The 14196-nt window shown below is 46.4% G+C and overlaps 1 protein-coding gene across 1 annotated transcript in view; it reads left to right on the top strand.

The window, feature by feature from the left end:
• Positions 1 to 10741: 10741 nt before the first annotated feature.
• CD82 (CD82 molecule) overlaps positions 10742 to 14196 on the top strand; it is a 41505-nt gene continuing 38050 nt past the window's right edge. The window contains exon 1 of the mRNA XM_075094284.1: positions 10742 to 10830. The gene's annotated coding sequence lies outside the window, so the exon portion shown is untranslated. The remainder of the gene's footprint in view (positions 10831 to 14196) is intronic.

Here is a 14196-nt window from a genome sequence, read left to right as displayed (position 1 = left end):
TGCAGAGATTTCCAGCAATGTGACACAAGTGTTCAAAATCAAGCCTCAGGCATCATCCATCCGGTCTCCAACACAGTCCAAACTATGTGAGAGACTTTGTGAAACAGTGGCAGCTGAGCTGGACTTACCAGGGCTCTTTTAGCTGCCATGAACTGCACTAGCAATATAGCTATTGGCCAACAGTCTGAGCTGTCTGCAACAGATGACTGCGTGCTATGGGATCATTCTCTGAGGTCTCAGACAATGAAAGGCCTGGTTTTTTCCCAAGCCTCTTCACTAATGCCACATTTAATGAAGATACATATTAGTACAGTCAGCACCTTAGGTGGTGAGACCATCAGTTGTCTTCTGCAATGAAAGGGGCTCTTTTTTTCATCCTTCTAGTTACTGAAGCTTATTGAGAGAGACTGTAAGAGATGAATTATCCCAGCTGAAAAGTCTGGGCCTGTTAAAACTTGTAGGGTGGCTAGTTGGGCAGCACTATTGCAACACAAAGATGACTCAGCCACATAGCATCTTTGTTGGCATCCTATTAGCTGCTGCGGAGACGATTATTTCTTTATTGCTAAACAGAATCTGTCAGTGGCTTGGGGCATTTTTGTGAAAAATGTAACAGAGGCAGAATAATAATTCAAAACATGCTAGACCAGAAAGCCATGGCTCATCATATCAGACTCCTTCTGCCTGAAAATTAACCAGTCCAAATTGTTCAGGGTGGGTGAACCAATGCCATGTGACTTCACCAGAAGCAGGACATCCTTCCAGGAAAGCAGGATCCCCTTCTCATGCAAATGGCCTTAGAAATACAGAAGCAGAAGGGAGCAGAGAAATTATTTGAGTGGAAGCTACATCAGCAGAACTGACTCAGAAGAGAAATTTGCTTTTCAAAGTTTTCCATGAGGCGTCAGCTGCTCTTGGGTGAAGTGATGCTAGCAGGCAGTGTCCCAGTTACTTTCCCACTGTGGGAACCGAACCCTTTTAAAACTGTTTTGACTGTAACTAAGGAATTAGAGAGATGGATGAAGCCAGCCGAAAGTGTGACAATCTCCTAAAGGCATACAGATGGTGAGCAGACCCTGGAAACTGATTCACTTTGAGCAATCACTTTCCTGAACCACATTTTGGACAGTTTTCAACCTCTCTGAGGGCCTGAGGAAACCCGTAAGTTCTCCGAGGCAAAATGAGGAGTGGGGGAAGACAGGAAAAAAAGCATGATCTTTCCTTGAAACACACATTCACACATAGTTATTTATTTATTTGCCCTTTGACATCGAGAGAAGCTCATCTCTCAGAGGACAATCATCTGTGGCTCAGCCCAGATGGAGGTGGGATACAAATTTCATTGCCAGTGCTAACCATGAAAAGATTTTCCCATTTTACCAGAAACCACAATCTCCCATAGTTCCCGGACTGCTCAAGTGATGTATAGCTTAGTAATTGTCCTGAAAGATAAGGGAAAGCCTCCTCTGCAGTTGCATTTGATATTGGCCTGATGTATGGGATCACTCAGTGCAGGCTCAGTGGAGGGTGTCTAGAGACAGCATGGAGTATGCCTTTTCTGCCTTCTTCTTCTCACTGGGGAACCTCTGCTGGTGGCAAGCAGGATCCTGAGGGTTGCAAATTGCTTTCCCACATCTAACATCCCTTTCATAGCAGCCTTAGTCAGTTTTTGGCATGAATAGGAGAGTTAAAGAGCTGTTTATAGCTGCTCTGGAGTCTCCTCTGCAGTGCTGCCACCCCTGTGGCAGCCCTGCACTAGGGACTGAAAGGAGCTGCTGAGGGCAGGCCAAAAGGACAGAATTGAAATGGGGCGGGGGAAGCCTTGCAAGTGGAAGAGGAAGAAAAGCTTCTGGCGAAGGAAACCTTTGCTCACAGCAAATGGCAGAAGCCCCTTTTCTTGGGCCAGAGCAAGTGACACTGGACAAACCCTCACTCGATCACCTATTAGAAACACTGGTTGTGGCAAATCCTGCTGAGCAGCTGGAGCCTGATACCTTCCAGGGTGGTGCTGTATAGAAAAGGTGGACAACTTAAGAATTTCAGATAGGACTCTGTGATGATTAATTTTCCACTTTCCAGACAGAAATGAGGATCCTGTTAAGAATTTGGGATAAGATTGTCCAAGATTGTCCAAGCGATCAGGACGAGCAGCCACTAGATGGCACATCCATTCTCTTAAAACTCGGTAGCCCATAGACATTAAAGTCCAGGATGCCCCGCTCATCCCACGCAGGAACAGCAAAAGTATGAAACGTTATTTCAGCATCTGCTCTAAGGAAACGCTGTCACACTTTCTAGTTATTTTGTGTTGGGGTTCTGCAATCTGATGAACATTCCTTTGTGATTTTGAAAGCATTTAAAAACAAGCTACACACAGATTTTTGTAAACTTGCTCTCACTGGTTTCAGTGGAGATGTGCTAGGACTACAAAGAGCATTTATGTGCAAAACAGCTCATAAAAGGAAATATACAGTGCTTTGTTCTCCCACAGGAGGGCTAGTGAATTATTTGGGTAGAACCCACTTGAAGTAAGAAGTTATTGGTAGATACTATTGTTCCAGATCCTCACCTGCTGTTATGTGGTATACTTCCCTCGTTTATACTAGCTGAGAGTCTAGTCTCTAGGTCTTCAGGTCAGAATCAAGCAAGACACCAAGATGTCTTTGGAGAAAGGAGCTTTTATTTGAGGGGGCTGCCAAACACATTAGATTTGGACAACTTTCAGAGATTTAACCTCAGAGGAACTGGCAAAACAGAAAAGGCCCAGAAACAGAGGTAAATCAAGCACATTAAGGCATTTATGCTTAAGCCACAGTGTTTTCCATGTGTAGCAGCAAATATCTGAAGTCCTTCAGAGTTCCAGTGTAGCTTTTGTCATTGAAAAACTGGCTTGCACTATACAGAATCGAAAAGGAAGCCAAGCTTATAGATTTCTCTATCAAATCAGTCTTGTATACCCTAAAGAAGTTGGGTTAAGGTGTCAAAAGACTTAAATAACCTTACCTGCCCCCCCCCCCCCAAATTTTTCCACTACAATATGAAGAAGGATTAGAAGTATTGTACTGGGTTTTTAAAATTCTCCCTCATCTTCTCTGTGCACAAGGGCAAAGACTGTGCTTTTATTTGGTGTTATTTTGAAATTATCCCTTTAAAAATTGCTATTTTGTGAATTCAGTAAAGTAACTCTTTGTGTTTCACTTGCATGCCTGTAAACATTTCAACACTTGTTAGAGGGTGATTCAAACCAACCCTAGCTCTCTGTAACATGAATTAGATCAAGTTGGACTATGAACATGTTACTGTCATGAAAAAAAAAACCAGCAACCAAAAATAAATATTTGAATTTCCTAAACACATTTCAAACTGATGGGGGGCATAGAGCAGAGCTATACAGCTGGGAGAGAAGGAAAAGGGAGTCTCACATTTTGTGAGCTCTCTAGATTGCTAATCAGTGTAGAGTCTTAGTGCCCCACTGAAACTTTGGGGTAATTCTATGAAGCAAATAACAAATAATCATCCCCAGGAAAGCACTACTGGAGATCCATCCCCCGATTTGAGACTAAAGAGAGACACCAAGTGGAAGAAAGGCACATGACCAGTTGCAAGTCGTCAGTGGACCTCAAGGATTCAATTCCTACATGCGGTTCACTGTAGCTTTATGTGCATAAATAGGTGGCACCTCACTGCCCATGTAGGCATTGAAACATGCATCTGGGTAAGAAACAGCAAGGAAGCAAAGGTGGAAAAGAGACTTCTTTCAATGCAAGATTTTAAATTGGCTCTATGTAGCAAGGAGGTACTTGGATGCCTTCATAGATGAAATTGAAGGGAATTAAGCCTCTAAATACTTTTGTGGCACTCAGCTTTTCTAAGAAGTATTAGTATTATAGGACTGTTTGTTCCACTTACTTTGCTCTTTCAGGTAAATTGTGCCAGTGCTGTACACATTTCCTTGAGAAAATACCGAGCCTGCCAGTGCCAGCTCCTGAGTGCTTTCATTTACTTTGGCAGACCTTGAACTGGGTTCTCCTCCCTTGAGTTTTGTTTATAATAACTGGACTGAAAGGCATGACTTCTCACCAGTCTCTGGGGCTGTGAGGTGTGGAATTAATACTGCCTAAGCAACAGCATCTTTCCCAGCACACCTCCAAAGCAGATCCACAGGGAAACTTTCCCCATTGCTGGGTAATGTCAGTTTCTCTCAGTCAAGGTAACAGGCAGTTAAAAGAAGTGTCAAGAAACAGATGAGTGTTTAAACACACTTATTCAGCCTTGTATCACAAACAGAGCTGGGCCAGGCCAACGTGGGTGCCAGCAGTGGATCACATATGAGATCTGCCCAGATGTGCCCATTTTTCTCTGGTGCCAATTCTGTTCCTCCTTTTTGAAAGACAAGGGCAGATCCATGAAACTTTGCATTCAAGTTATGATCTCAGGAGGAAAGTAGTCTTACTATCACTGCTCTTGCTCCTTCTTCCTATTATGCAGAAAAATGCACGCACTCATCCAGGCAGCCTAATCTCAGAAACACTGTTACGGAAAAAATATTATGCAAAATAGCTCAAATCTTGTGGGAGGGATCTCCTGGTGCTTTGGCATTTTATAACCTCGGAGTGCAAAGCTAGACATAAGATCCAGAATATCACTGTAAGTACTAGATCAAAGCAAGATTGTAAGTGGAATTGATTGTGCTCCAGCAGGCTGCCTTTAGAAACAAGACCCTACTTGGTTCCTGGAGGAATGATGGCTACTCTTGCTGCCCTCTGAACAGGAGGTTGTGATTCAAGGTAAGGTCTCCTGTGCAAATGGCACAAACAAGATGCCTTGTATCTCCAAAGACAGAGAGCACATTGGAAGAAGCAGAAGAGGAAGAAGAAAGATTTTGGTGTCTAGTATGGAAGCCTCAGGAGTAAGGTCAAATTCTTCAGGTGTTTATCCATAGCTACACATGTTTAAAGTGACTGAGCCTGAATGCTACCTCTTTGGAATTAGTTTCTGGTTGCCAAAGAGGACTGCAAAATTGGGTTAAGTCCTAGCTCCACCAAGTTCTGTAAAGTCACACTATGGAGGTTTTTTAGCCCAGGCATACCCAGGTGCTGAACAGAGCTCAGCAGCACAAGAAAGGTCTCCTTAGTGACTGGGATGCTTTTTTGAAACTCATCTGGCATTTTATGTCTTATCTACCTCAAATGAGCAAGCCCATGGCAACAGTCATGGTCTCTTCTCAATCCAGAGAATCTCAATCCACTCTGTGGAAGACCTTTTAAGATTTGTTTGTATGAGGATTTTTAAAAAGCGATAAATTCTGGAAAGCACAGAATGGTAAATCTTGATGATTTGTTTCAGCAAATTTCCCATCCTGAGGGTCAGATAGATATCCAACTCATTGGGGCATATGCTCCCATACTTGCTAATGCTCAATGGCTCACAAAAGCTTAGAGTTCAGCAGTCCCAAGTTAGTGCAGAGGAAGACACAGCCCTGTGTGCTGCATTTTCCAGCGCCCATCAAGGGGGGAGTAATCTTTTCTTGCAAATTAGTGAGTTTGGGAGTGCAGTCACCTCTGTAATAGCCAGCTGTGAGGGACCCCCACCAGGGTCCAAAATAACCAAGCTATAGAAGACTCTGCTTCCTGGTTACACGGTGTCTCCATCAGAGCAGTTTCTCTTTTGGCTTGTCCAAGACTGACTTCTGCTGGAAAATTTAAATTGCCTGCATTTCTCACTTCAGTCAGAGGAGGGCAACTGATCATCAGGAAAATTAATTCAGTTCACTAAAGCTGACTGGTTTACTTTGAAGTCAGAAAACTCAGAATTAGTAAAAATAATGAGTCGTGAAAAAAACCTCCAGACTAATTTAAAAACATACCTTTTGATAAACATTTTTTCCCTAATGCAAGTTAAAATAGTCTCCCCTCGCCTCACAAGCCCCAGCAACCATTGCATTTTTATTGCTCTTCATGCTAACCGTTATTCTTCGTATATGATTAATCTGCTAGTGAATCACTGGTTTTGGCAAATAAAAGGGGATTCCACTTACAGTGCCATGAAAACACTTCTGTCAAATTAGACTCGACAAAATCTGTAATTTTAAATCATGCTTTGCATTCTGTTTTATACTGTGTTGTTAAACAGATACTAACTGTGAACTCTAAGTTGTTCGATCATGGTGGTTTTTTTAACTTGGAATTTAAACAGAAAAATACAGCAATTCTTTGCTCTATTTTTGAAGTCTTTCCTTCTTATCAAAGCAATTTTGAAAGAACATTTTTTTCAAAGTTAGGCAGTTTGTATTGATAATTACAACACTCATCACTGTCACCTGAACCCCTCAATGTTTTGGCCCTGTCAGCACCAAAATCCTTCCCCTCTTAGAGACACAGTAATGTGTGGCCAGTTCAAAGATATTTTAAGGGTAAGACATAAACCCACATGTGTCGTCTTCTTTCTCTGTTCTCCCTAGTGCCAAAGAGTAATTTCCTGCTTCTGATATATGTAACACTGGGAGCAACCTGTGCCAGCTGAACCTCAGGCCCTTTCTTCTCAGGGATCCGCTGAGACTAGAGGAAGGCAGCTTGGTCCCTTCCACTCTGCAGCTTGCTGCAGAACAACCCTGAGACACTCTGCCCCTGCTTCACAGAGAGACATGAAGTGCTGCCAGTACATAAAATGGTGGGAACTTGCTGCATCCCACTGTTCCAGGATGGCTCCCACCCAGCCAGGCATGGTTTTACCAACAGAGAATGAGGGGGCTGTGGCTCCCTCCATCATTAGCAGCCACCCATAAGCAGTAGCCACACAGGCAGTACCTGTGCTTTTCATCACAAAGCAGTGGGGCTCTGAGGACTGTGCAGCTTCTCACAACCCACAGCAAGGCTGCAAACGGCTGTAAAGGCACAGCACAGCCAGCTCTGTGCAGGGCATTAGTATTCCCTGTGCCTGAAGGAGACAGACCTTGTGTACAAATGAATCAGGACCTGTACCAGGCTGCGTCCCAGGGACTTGGACTCTTGTGCAGACTTCCCATGTTTATCCACAGAATAGGCCATGACTTGATCGGGTAAAGAGATTGACTCCTAAAAAGAAAGTATTCATTTGACAGGGAATGGTTGTTGTGTTTGAAATTAAGATGGCCCATGGCAAAAACAGATTGCTTGGCTGAATGACCTGTTGGCTGGTCTCTGGCTGCCTTTGAAATGGCATTGGTCTTCAGCCTTACATGCCACATAATGGTGGGTTTATCCAGTCTGCGTGTTTTCTTACAAGCACTTTTGTCTAATCACTAGCTGAGAATCCAGCCTACTGTGTACATTGTAAAAGATGCTGTTTATACTTAAGCTTTTAGTTTACCATCTGTGCACAGCTCAGCTGCAACATCTCTGCAGATCTGTTTTTCCTCTCTTGCCAAGTCTTTGTTTCAAGCCCTCAGAAGAGCATGATTCACTTCAGACTTTCTAATAAAATTCAGGCTCTTTGCAAGGTCTCTTTTAAAACCTATCCCCCATTCTCAGCAAATGCAGTGGTATAGACTTAATGCTTTTCTACAGGCTTACTGATTCATATCCGAGTGGCACTGAAGCATAACCAGTTATATATGCAATCACTGATGCATACATAGCTCCACACTGCCCTTCCTAACATGTATCCCATTTTCAAAGCTATTGACACAAATTCATTCAGGCACCAGAGCTGCTGGCACATACAGAATCCATTTGCACTACACCTTGTAATCACTTTTTATTTTAAACCCATTTTCTCCAAGAAAGAGCCTTTGCACTAATTCTCAGGGGGAATATTTTGAGCCCAGGCTTCCTTCTTCAAAGTAGGACACTTTTTGTAAGAATCAGAAACAAACTACATGCTCAGAACCTGTAGGCTTGGATACTCTCTCAGCACACAGGTGAGGAAGACTGAATATAAATGAGAACAGGAAGATACTACTTCACCTGCCTCACAGAGCCTTGCGTCTTTATAAGGAAACATTCTGGCTTACAAAGTACAGGCCTAAGCCTGACCAGATGTTTAAATTAAAGACAAAGCCTATTAGAGAGAGAGAAAGGGGAAAGAAAACGTACTTTAAATATTCTGAGGAGTGTTTTTACTGAAGGTTAATTCTGCTTAAAAAGAGGTGCTGGTGTGCTACTGATTTCTAGAGACAAAAATGTCCCCAAGAGTGGTTGTAAATGAGTTTTCAGATACGGCTCCAAATAATTCTGATGCAAAATTTGTCTTCATCTTAGACACTAACAACTGACCTTACAAATCTTTTGGTAAGAGAGAGGAGCCTGAACGAAGTTAGGTTTATTAGACAGTTTGCAGGCAATAGATAGCCTGGTATTGCTGTGTACAGCTGCAGAAATAGTGACAAGACCATACTGACAAAAGCCCTGTGCAGAGCAAGTAATTTCACTTCCACCTTATTGGCCCTGTTCTGCTTCAGCACTTGCATTTCAACCACCTCTCCCTGGCTGAGCCCATATGGAAGCTGCAGCTGATGAGCCTGCAGTTACCTGTCAGTGGCACAGAGGATGGCATGCAGCCCAGGGTGCTGCATGCAATGTGTGTGGCACTCAGCAAGCAGCACTTGCTCTCCAGGTGTGGCCTCCTCCCATGGCCCCTGTCTCACCCTATCCAAGATACATGAAGGAGGACTCGTCATGCGGCCTGTGTTTGCCCATTACATGACTACACGCTCATCCTGTCAACAATGTAAGATATCTCCAGGATAGTGGGAAGGCTGCTGAGCTCCACTGCTGCAAAGAGGAGAAGGATGTGTTTAATCCTGGTGCCAGAGGAAGACAATGGGAGCTGTAGGGAAAGATTTGAACTGGATGGGGCTCTGAATGCAAGAATTAAAACCAAGTGCATGCAGCAAATAAAGCACAGCATAGAAAAGGACGTTTGAAAATATTTTCTTCAAAGGCTGGTGGCATAGTGAGGAATCACCCTGCAGATGTAGAAAGAATGAGAGGAGATAAGAGATTGAGAGGAGAGAGAGAGAAAGATGACTGAGAAGAGAGCATCTTGTAAGGACAGAGTAATGTGGCCATTGTAGACCTGTCTCAGTACAAAGGCCAAGCTGGGTTTTGCTGCCCTCAGGAATTAGAACTGGGGCCTTGAGCTGCATGAGCTTGCTGTTCTTCCTCCTGCTGGCACAGCAGAAACCATCAAAGTGAGGAATTCTACTCCTCAGAAGGGTAAGGGACCTCCTGATCTTCCCTCATTCTCGGATTGGCTTGACTGATTTGGTTTTGGTATCTTTGAAATGAGGATTTAAAGAGGATCACATTATTGTTACTATTAGATTGCCTTACCGTTATTATTTTTATTTCTGTTCTGCCAGGAGAGAAGAGGCAGGATCTGATCGGGCTGGTTATACCACACTCCAAGATCAAAGAGCCCATGCTGTGAGCTTGCTGCCTGCTGTACAAGGTGGATACACCACAGAAAATGGGGAAGCCCTGGGAAACAATGCAGTGACTCCAGTCAGCAGACTAGCCACAGCATGCTAGGCACTTCACTGTCATCACATTGCTGTAATCACTGGGGCAAACACAAGCTTAATGGGGTTTGGATGGGGAATAATGTGGCAGCCCAGCTCATGTTTGCAGAGTTCACTAGGATAGCAAAATTACTCATTGGAAAAATCTTAGAGCGGGTCATCCGGCTTGCTTTTACTTGGCAGAGAGCCATAGGCTCATCTCTCAGGAGCAGACAAGCTGTGAGCAGCCTTAAATATTAAGGTGCATAGGTACCTACTTGATAGAATCATAGAATCATTAAGGTTGGAAAAGACCTCTACGATCATCAAGTCCAACCGTCAGCCCAACATCCCTATGTCTTCTAGATCATGTCCTAAAGTGCCACATGTACACGTTTTTTGAACACCTCCAGGGATGGCGACTCCACCACCTTTCTGGGCAGCCTGTTCAAATGCTTGACCACTCTTTCAATGAAGAAATTTTTCCTAATATCCAAACTAAACCTCCCTCGATGCAGCTTGAGGCTATTTCCTCTCGTTCTATCACTCATTACTGGAGAGAAGAGACCAACACGCACATCACCACAACCTCCTTTCAGATAGTTGTAGAGAGCAATAAGGTGTCCCCTCAGCCTCCTCTTCTCCAGGCTAAACAACCTCAGTTCCCTCAGCTGCTCCTCATAAAACCTGCTCTTTAGACCCTTCACCAGATTTGTTGCCCTTCTCTAGACACACTCCAGCACCTCAATGTCCTTCTTGTACTGGGGGGCCCAAAAGTTCACACAGGGTTTGAGGTGTGGCCTCACCATTGCCCAGTACAGGGGCATGAGCCAGAGCCCTGGCCACAAGCAAGAAGCTATGAAGTGAGAGCCTCTCATGAGGTGGGTGACACAACAAATGCAGCAAGTGTGGACAAACGACCCTAAAGCAGCACCTGGGATACCTCTGTAAATGGAGGAAGTTGAATTGATCACAGCTGAGGGGCAGCTGAGCCCCAACAGGTGACAAGGGCCCGCGCGAGCCTAGCAGAAAACGCGTTATTTGGTTTGGGGAGCGAATGGAAGCAGGATGCGGTAGCTGAGGGAGGGGCTGGCCCCGAAGGCGGGAGGCGAGGCGGAGGGGGACAGTGTAGAGCCCCGGGAGAGCCCGCCGGTGGAGGCAGGGTGCCCCACCACGGCAGGCCCGGGCGAGGCGCCAGCGCCTCGCAACCAGGGCCGGGTGGGGGGCGGTGGCGGCCCGCCCCGGGGCCGGCTCAGTGCAGCCACCGGCTCCGCCCCGTGGGGCTAGGACCAGAGCCGGGGCCACATCGGCGGAGGGAAGAAGGGCGCGGATCGCCGAGGCGTGCTGAGCAGGTAGGCGCGCGGCCGGTACCCTCTCTGTGAGGCAGGGGAGCCGGAGAAGAGGGCGAGAGCTCGGGTCCCTCGGCCGGGTCCCGCTCCCCTCGGCCCAGGGGTCGCGGCGGGATGGTGCGGGGCGGAAGGGCCGGTCCGGCGGGGATCTTGGCGGCGGGGATTTCCCGAGGGCTTTCCGCGGGGCGCGGCGGCCGGCAGCGGGAGCACCGAGAGCCGCGCGGCACTCAGTGCGGCCCCTTCCCGTGGTCGGGATCCTCCTGTGTAGTTGGTAAACGTCCTGAAAACCCCCACCATCAGGTGCAGCGGACCGGGTGTCAGGCGGGAGTGAGTCCTACAGGCCGGACGTGTTGTTACTGTAAAGCGCTTTTGGCAGGCTGACTGTGCCTCGGCGGCGTACCGATGAGTCCGGGCAATGCTGCTGTCTTCAGCGTGATTCCGCCTTGATAGATTTCTAAGATCTAGGTTAGGTGTCTCTGTAGTAATCTTACCCCTATTACAGCTACAGTAATCTGCTACTGGCACAGCCTGCTGTGTCCCCCCTTCTCCCTCCCTCCCTGCCTTGCTTTTAATATCCTAGTGAAGAGTTCAGAGTAGTGTCTGCATTTCAACAGCGAGGTAGATGTTGGCTGGGTAGGTGTTGGCTGTGGATTGTCTTGCACTGTGACTGCTAACAGATCCGTTGATACGGGGGTAAGGACTTGTTACAACCTAGGTATGCAATTTCTGCCCGAGTATAAAAGCTCTTGCTGTGCGTGCTTTAACATAAAATGGAGCACTCAGTACAAAAGAAAAAAAAAGAGCCTGGGGGGATGGACCCAACATCCTGGAATCTAAATGTTGGCTTCAGTAAACTGTAAAGCTAGTTCAGGATGAAGTGTTCCTATGTTTTGGACCCTCTCTAGCGTTTCCATTTTGTGCATGAGACGAGAGCTTTGAAGCTTTACTAGCTGTGGGAGGGAGGGCAAGAGTATCCTCCTGCTGTGCTCTTAGAGGTGGCAGCTGGGGAGAAGAGTAGCTCTTGAAGATGTTTGTGGTGGTAAGGGTTTGCAGAGATAATAACCCATCCCAGCACTAGCGAGGCTTCTCGATGTATAGCTTCTCAATGTCCAGCTCCCCCTGCATGCGCTTCTGTGCGAGCAAGGATGTATAACTGGAGAGTGCCATCTTGAAATGTGCTGTCAGTGATACTTCTCTATGGAAGACTTTTTTTTAAAAAAGAAAACATTTTCTCAGGCACCTTGGGCTTGAGAAAAATCCTCTTCAAAGCCTGAGGTGTGAGCCTGCTGCTGTGAAGTGTGCTTGCTGCATGAGAACCATCAAGCAGAAGCGTGTGGCTAGGATCCTTTTGGTGGACCCCAAGGTCCAGGTGTAGAAACACTGCTCTGAAAATCTAGAAGGAGGTTTTGAATGTTTCTGGTCTGTTGGCTGGAGCAAGAACTCCCATACCTACAGTTGAGCTTATTTACAAAAAAAAAAAAAAATCCACAGTTGCTTTTTCATGGTGGGCTGCCACATGGGTGAGAAGGACTTTTGCCAGTTGCTTGATAAGCCAATGTGTGGATTTGGAGGGGCTTGGGGAAGTGAGTAGCCTCTCCTCACATCTTGTGTCCTTTCATTTAACACCTCTTTAGTAGAAGGATCTTGCTTCCAAAATAGCTTCACTCTCTGGGCCTGAAACCCCTCTTGGCCTGGGCTTTTCTGTCCTTGCTGAGGGCTCTGGGGACTGCTGGGATGACACCCTTGTCCCTCTGCTGCATGGCAGGGGTGGCTGGGTAAAGTCTTGCAGTGTTTTCTCAGCTTCTTACCTGCATACAACAGAAATCGAGCAAGATGCAAGCTCCGTGTCTGAAGAAAGCTCTCCCTGCAGGCTATCTCTGCCCTGCTGAGTGGAAGGAAGCTCCTCCCTTAGGAGGATTTAGCAGCTTTAATGATGTGGCCTATCTGTACTCTCTTCATTCCTGTTGTTGTCTTTGTTTTAGTTCTTGGGGGACAGGCAGGTGTAGTGTGACCTACACCCGTAAGCTGGCGCAGGAGATGCTCTAAGAAGGCCATCCCACAGCTCTGTGGAGGTTTCCTGCCCCTGCTACCCAAGCCACACTCTGCTTCAGACTCCATGAAGTTCAGGGCAGGATTCCTATTAAATTCCTCATCTGACTGTAGCTGAGGAAAGGTTTTATCCCTCTCCTGTTTCTCTGGGACCTTGTGTTATAGCTGTAATGCAGCAGGGGACCATCCAGGACTGCAGGCATTCATCCAGTAAGTGTTTAAATTGGAGAGGTGCAGGTGGGAGTTTTGCGGACCTCCAGTAACCACAGGCCCCAAGGCACTTTCCAACTCAAACCATGGCTGTGGTTCTTGGTGTCCACTGGCACTGTTACAGCAGGAGGCATGCAGCAGAGGCAAAAGGTGCTGCTGCAAGGGCCTCTGGCACTGATGGCTCAGGATCTGTTACAGGGAAGCCAGGGTGCTGCTGGGAGGTGGACCATGCCCTGTCCTATCTGAAGTAAGAATTATTGCTCCACTTTAATGGTGCCTGTGGGGTGGCAGCTGCTTTCTTCCTGGTCTCTATTCTGTTTCTGCTTTCTGATGAGTGGGAGGTGCTGGCATGGGTCTAGCAGCACTTGGGCTACGGTTGAGTGGCTTGAAGGCTGGAGGAGGTAGAGATGCTTCCAGTGGGTCTGTGCAATAAGGGGTGATTTGAGCCACAGTTCTTGGACTTCTTCCTCAGTTTCCTCTTTTGAAAAACTTGTGTGTGTCAAAATTAAATTCTTATGGCTAGGAACTCTGGCCTTCACCCTAAGTGCCTTAACTTCACCCCTCTACAATAGGAGCACCACATCTGCATCACTTTCTCCTTACCTGCCTTCATTTGCCTCTGAACATGGTTAATGACATCCTGGGATCTGGGGTCCATATGTACAGCAAAGGGTGACCTAGGCCCAGTAGCCTTGTCCCTGCCCTGCTGTTGTCAGCTTTGATGGGCTAAGAAATAAACTGTGCTCTTGCACTGATGCTTCTGTTGGAGGAATGTGGGATCAGAGCTTTCCACAGGCAAATGATTAACAACACATGCGTGAGGGGATGGTTGCATGAGCCACCTTCCATTTAGGAGCTGTGAAATGAGCTGCAATTGTTACCTAACCACCTCCATCTCTTCCTGGCTCATCTGTATTCTTAAAGAGGAAATTAAATGGAGGAAAGGCTAAAAATTACAGGCTCTCTCTTGGCATGGTAAAAGGAATAATATGGGAGGCACAGCCAGTGCCAGCAGTTCCTTGACAGTTGGTTGGCTGTGGCAGAGCCTGTTTGCTGAAAGCTCTCTGTGCTGTCAGGGCTCAGAAACAATGAAGTGGTTAATGGCTGACT

The sequence above is a fragment of the Phalacrocorax aristotelis genome, chromosome 5, assembly GCF_949628215.1.
Source record: "Phalacrocorax aristotelis chromosome 5, bGulAri2.1, whole genome shotgun sequence".
Lineage (NCBI taxonomy): Eukaryota > Metazoa > Chordata > Aves > Suliformes > Phalacrocoracidae > Phalacrocorax > Phalacrocorax aristotelis.
The sequence above is the reverse complement of the archived record's forward strand: the minus strand, read 5'-3'. Positions and strand labels throughout refer to the sequence as shown.